We start from the raw sequence: 5,535 nt of genomic DNA, 5'->3' as shown, positions 1-5,535 counted from the left end.
TCTGTTACTAATAATTAGTTGGTATAGCAGACTAGCAGCAATCACAACAACATAATTTGTTGTCACATATTTACCGATCACCGGTTAAAAGTACTGGTGACTTGCTAAATTAACAAAATCCTTTCTCTCAGTGTGACAGATTTGCCATAAATTCCTTATCCTAAAATTCCATAATTTTTCCCTGATTTTCAGACAAAATTTCATGGCTTTCCCTGATGATTTCAATTTTTTTGATCAATGATTTTAAAGCTTTTTGTATTTTTTCGCCCTAATTTGGAAGTCATTAAATATTTTTTTATTAAAAGATTAATTTATTTTAATATAATAATGTAAATTAATGTTACTGACATTATTTGTATATAATTATTAAGCTGATAGTATTCTAAAACTGCATATAAGTATGATGTACTCATATTAAACTTCTTTTCAAAAAAACAAAAAATTTAATTTTTCAGAGAATCTCTTGACTCTTCTATGATTTCCCTAATTGTAAATTTCCCTGAACATTCCCATAATTTTCAGTTTTGTGGCAACCCCGAACAAAAATATCGTTTTATGCATTTTTGATTAATTTCAAAGAGTTAATTGACAGTTGAAACATTAGACGGAATTATAATGTACGTCAATATAATAATACATATTAAATGCTTTGCAAAATATTTCGTTTATTTCGATATGGCTATTTTGTGTTTATCTGTATGATTATGGATGTATAAATAATAATGAATCTATATTGTAATATATCTTTCATGTAGATTTTTGATTTATAAAATACCAGGAATAACATATATGATTTATTCGTGCTCAACGGCTTATTTTGGAAATTGCATTCATACGTTATACGTGTAACAGTGGCTGCTTCGTATTGAAACCATGGGATTACAATTTACTTGATTTCCGATCAACTCGATATTCTGTAAAACCAGATTATTCGAAATGCCTGCTAATCTCAACACGCGGTGATTATTTATGCAATCGCTACTATGACAACGATTTATTAAACTGAAATATTGCCAAAATGTTCGAAAACACACACACACACACACATGAAACGTACCTACTTAAAAGATCGAATTATATTCAATTAAGCTCAATAAAAACTGTTTCTTCGGCTATTTGTATAACTCGTTTTTTGAGAATTATTGGTTTACTGATTATTAAAAAAACTAGTTGATTTACTGAAAGCTAATAATTTACTGATTATCAAAAAAAAGTTGATTTATTGATATTAAATAATTAGATTGCAATCTAAAATAAACATTTTTGAATTAGTATTCTGCTTTTACAAAATTTTGATTTTATTGGAAATGTACTCGATAAATGCACTCTTGAATGAAATTAAAGATACTCGAATTGGTTAAAAAAAAATAACAAAATCCAAGTTTATGCTTTACACAGAATAATCATAGAGTGATGTTCAAAGAAGCATTTTATTGCCTGAAATCTGAGCTGTCAGATATCGCCGAGAAAACAACTTGAGCCGGTTTGAAAGCTAATATTTCAGATTTTAAATCCCTCTTTGAGCTACCCAACTATTTCATGTTACATAAATTATATTTTATCATAGATTATATTTTATCATTTTTACCTCTGGTTTCCAGAATTCTTTCGTGGAGAAATTCAAAAATCCTAATAATTGGATCTCCTCTTTCTTTTTGTTCTCTATTATACTTGAAGTAAATCGTTAGAGGTGATTTTATCCGCAATCTCTCCTTGAAACTCCCACATTTTACATACTTCAAAATGCAGAAACTAAGAGGCCGGTATAGTCTTAAAATGTCATCAAATCAATCACGGAGCTATATTAGCATCTCAAGCCGTTACTTAAGACGATTTTAAAACAAGAACGGACCTCTTTTTAAAACTTTTAGAATGACTTTTATTGTGAACAGCGAAATATCACTTTCAGGCTAATGTTACACTTGTCGTACAACAAATTTTTCAAGTATGTTAATTGGCTGCAAAACAAAAAGGTTCTCGGATCTCTCTATTATACAGCTAATCAAGAGGCTTAAAAAATTTATACATTCGCCTTAAAAATGGAGAATGAAGCCGCTCTTTCAAGACTAGCTCAATTTTCACTTATTAGAATGAGATTCCATGCAAAGAATTTAGAGAGTACGAATACCCGTCTATTTAAGACTGTCTTAAATATAGTTTTAAGATGTCACGAATGAACCAATCAGAGAACCGCATCTTAATATTATTTGAGACGAAATATTATTGAAGACCGCCCGTAGACCGGTATTCATAGTCCGTTCTTATTTTAAGAGCGTCTTGAGTAATATTTTAAGATATATCAGTCATACTAATACAGTCTAATTAACTTGACACTTAAGACAGTCTCAAATATAAAACTCGACTATGAATACCAGTCCAGAAAATCTGCAAAAAAAAGTTTCCCGCTCTCGTCGCTCTCGTCGCTCTCGTCCCTCGAGCAATCGCACCTCTGTGTACCGTACTACGTATTTTAGTTCGAACAAAAACGAAGGTATTTTGAGTCGCCTGTGACTCGCCCTCGCTAGGCAGGATATAAAACAAACGTACGTGTAACTCATACTCACCGCCTACGTCCGCGGGGGTTCGTGTAGCACAGGAATCCGGCTGCGCGCCCGGGGCTGCGACGCGAAAGCTTCCCGCTGCCACCTTCACGTCGTACGGTTCGAGTCCGTCTTCGCGCGCAACACACAATTTACGATAATTTATTTCAATACTTTCGATATATGTAAACACACTGAAAATCTCACCAACCACTCCTTCGGTCCTTTTTCCTTTTCGTCTCGTCGAGACTGCCAATCGCCGGACGCCAATGTCAACCGCCGTGCAACGGCGGAGCAACAGGAGACGGACGCAGCACACTCATTCAGATCGAACTGCAGTTCGGCCGAGCCAAGCCGACGTTAACACCGCACCGTATCGAATCGAAACGGACGTTTGAGGAAATACGACGAGTGACGGCGATTAATATCGAACTCCGGCGGCGCGCGCTGCCCACGCGAAGCGGCTTACCGATTTCGAACGAGTGCGCGAACACGCGATGTAAAAGCCGTCCGACAGGTCCGACTGACACAGTGGCTCGCGCAATTCTGCTGCCTAGGACGCGCCGCGGCCCGCGGCCCGCGACGCGCGTCGACCTTTAGAGGACGCTGCGTCGCGCGCAAGCAACTTCGCGCCGTACGGCGTACGCTGCCGTACATACACGGGTTTACGCGGCCCAACGCGGCCCGGCGAATCACCGCCAATCGCCGACTTTCGCGGCTCTCTTTCGCTGTGCTCACTCTTCAACGAGGCACGTATCGTGGAATTATTCAATTATTCCTTTCATTTCTATTGTGTTTTCTCGAGAAAATACAATCATTCCGATCGAATCCATTTCGTATAATTTTATAAAATTATACACGCGCCTAGAAATAATAGCTTTGCAACTGTTGTAAGATTCTTTAATATGATTGATTTATACATTAATGGATTTATACGTGAATTCTAAGTGAAAAGATCATAACTTTGTTCTTTTAAAAACTTCCCAGTAAACACAAAGTTACATGTAACGCACCCGTTAGTTGTCATTTCCCACTTAACGATATAACACACGTATTATATTACAGTTATATTGCTGAATGAGAAATTACAATTAACGTTACATGTAACTTTGTGTTTGCTGGGTTGTGACTGGAGTTGTAATTCTATAATGTGTATCGTAAAATGTACGATCGTTCATAAATATTTACGATTTCTTGTAAATCTTGGTTAGCAGGAAACTGTCTGTAGGGATACCGCAAAGCATTCCAGTCATAAGTTATTACACACAAGTCTTAAGAGAATAAATTATAAATCTTATGATTTTACTTAGAATTAATTGACTCATTAGAGAAATCTAGTGAAAAATTAAAGTAAAAAAAAATTAAAGAACCTAATCATATTAAAGAATCTTACAATTGCGAAGCTGCTTTTTCTGCAGAATGCAAATTTCTCGAATTTTATTACAACTGTAATTTTTTATTTGATATCATCAATGACATCTCACACTATTGTTGACAGTACTGTTGATTTATGATCATGATATGATACTTGTATGATTGTATGATCATGATTGTGATATTTGTATTTATTTACGTGTGGAATAATAACGTATTGAAATCTACGATATTATTTGAGATAATAATCAATTTTTTTTTTATGATATACGTGTAATTACCAATTATTTAACATATAACTAATTACACCAGCAAAAGCTAACTTCTGTTTTAATTAGACTCAGCCCTTTCTGTTTTAATTAGAAAGATATGAGAGGTTGTGACGTAACAGAACACTAGCGCCGAGACGTTACCGTGTTTTCTTATAACGTTCAGAGTTTGATCATAATAGCTAAGATGCGTATAAAATAAATAAGAAAATATGTTATACCTGAGTAATATTATCAAATAAAAAATAATTAATTAATAAATAATGTTTTTAAAATGAACGAAAATAATTTTCGTTAAATTAAACTTTGCATTATACCTTAATTATTAAATGCCTTTCCTCAATCATACATTTTCCATATATTTAGAATACACCGTTTTATAAATTATGCTGCATAATGATGGTTGACATATAAAATAATTTCATATAAAGCTTATTTGAATTTCTAACTATTCCGATTTTAAATTTGACGGCGCTTTCATGGGAAAGTGTGAATGTTGGTTTTAATTATACAGTGAACGAAAACAGGCTTAACCGATGTGTATATGCGTACTGTTTGAATATTTGTTTACGAGCTGCAAAGCGCAAATATTTTTGTAGTACTTTTAATGACGCGGACAGAGCGGTTGGACGGATGGATTTAATCCGAGCGATTTTATATCCGACAAATGCCGAACGCACAAAAATAATCTGGCATGTAAAATGTTTGATATTTGATATATGTATATGCTTTGATATATTTATTAGACAAATATTAATAAAAATTTGTTAAATTATAATCGTATACGGAAAAAATGATTTGACGTATCTAAAAATTGAGCTACAGATCTGAAAATAATTTTACTCGATCATCAAAATAATTACGTAGAAATATCAAGCATGATGAGAATTGCTGTAAAAAGTTTTAAGGCTATCACACATGAAATGCATAACAGAGCATAAGCATAACATAAGACTGCTGGACCAATGAGCATCTAGCAAAAAGTCTAACGTCGCCATATTGATTTACATAAGATGCTTATTGGTTTAGCGGCCTTATGTTATGCTTATGCTCTGTTATGCATTTCATGTGCGATAGCCTTAAGTATTCTCTATAGCAACCAGTTTGAATCTCCTGCATAATTATTTTGATGGTCCAACAAAATTATTTTTAGATCTATGTTTACCAGCTAAATTCTTAAATAATTTTTAAGGCAAAAAAAAGCGATCTTTCCTTGTATATAATAGTGGATACTATCAAGTTATCTTCAATAATATATGTAAATACTGTTTACTTACAGTATAATGCGCCATTGCATTTGTAATATATGTATACATTCCTTTAATACATAAATTATGGAGCAGAGCGTGAAG

The 5,535-nt window shown here is 33.8% G+C and overlaps 1 long non-coding RNA gene across 1 annotated transcript in view; it reads right to left on the bottom strand.

The window, feature by feature from the left end:
• Positions 1–2,998, bottom strand: part of LOC108765310 (uncharacterized) — a 202,503-nt gene extending 199,505 nt beyond the window's left edge. The window contains exon 1 of the long non-coding RNA XR_001940315.1: positions 2,565–2,998. This is a non-coding gene — a long non-coding RNA (uncharacterized LOC108765310). The remainder of the gene's footprint in view (positions 1–2,564) is intronic.
• Positions 2,999–5,535: the final 2,537 nt, after the last annotated feature.

Source organism: Trachymyrmex cornetzi, unplaced genomic scaffold (assembly GCF_001594075.2).
Source record: "Trachymyrmex cornetzi isolate Tcor2-1 unplaced genomic scaffold, Tcor1.1 scaffold117, whole genome shotgun sequence".
Classification (NCBI taxonomy): Eukaryota; Metazoa; Arthropoda; class Insecta; order Hymenoptera; family Formicidae; genus Trachymyrmex; species Trachymyrmex cornetzi.
Note: the sequence above shows the minus strand (reverse complement) of the source record. Positions and strands in the feature narration are given on the sequence as shown.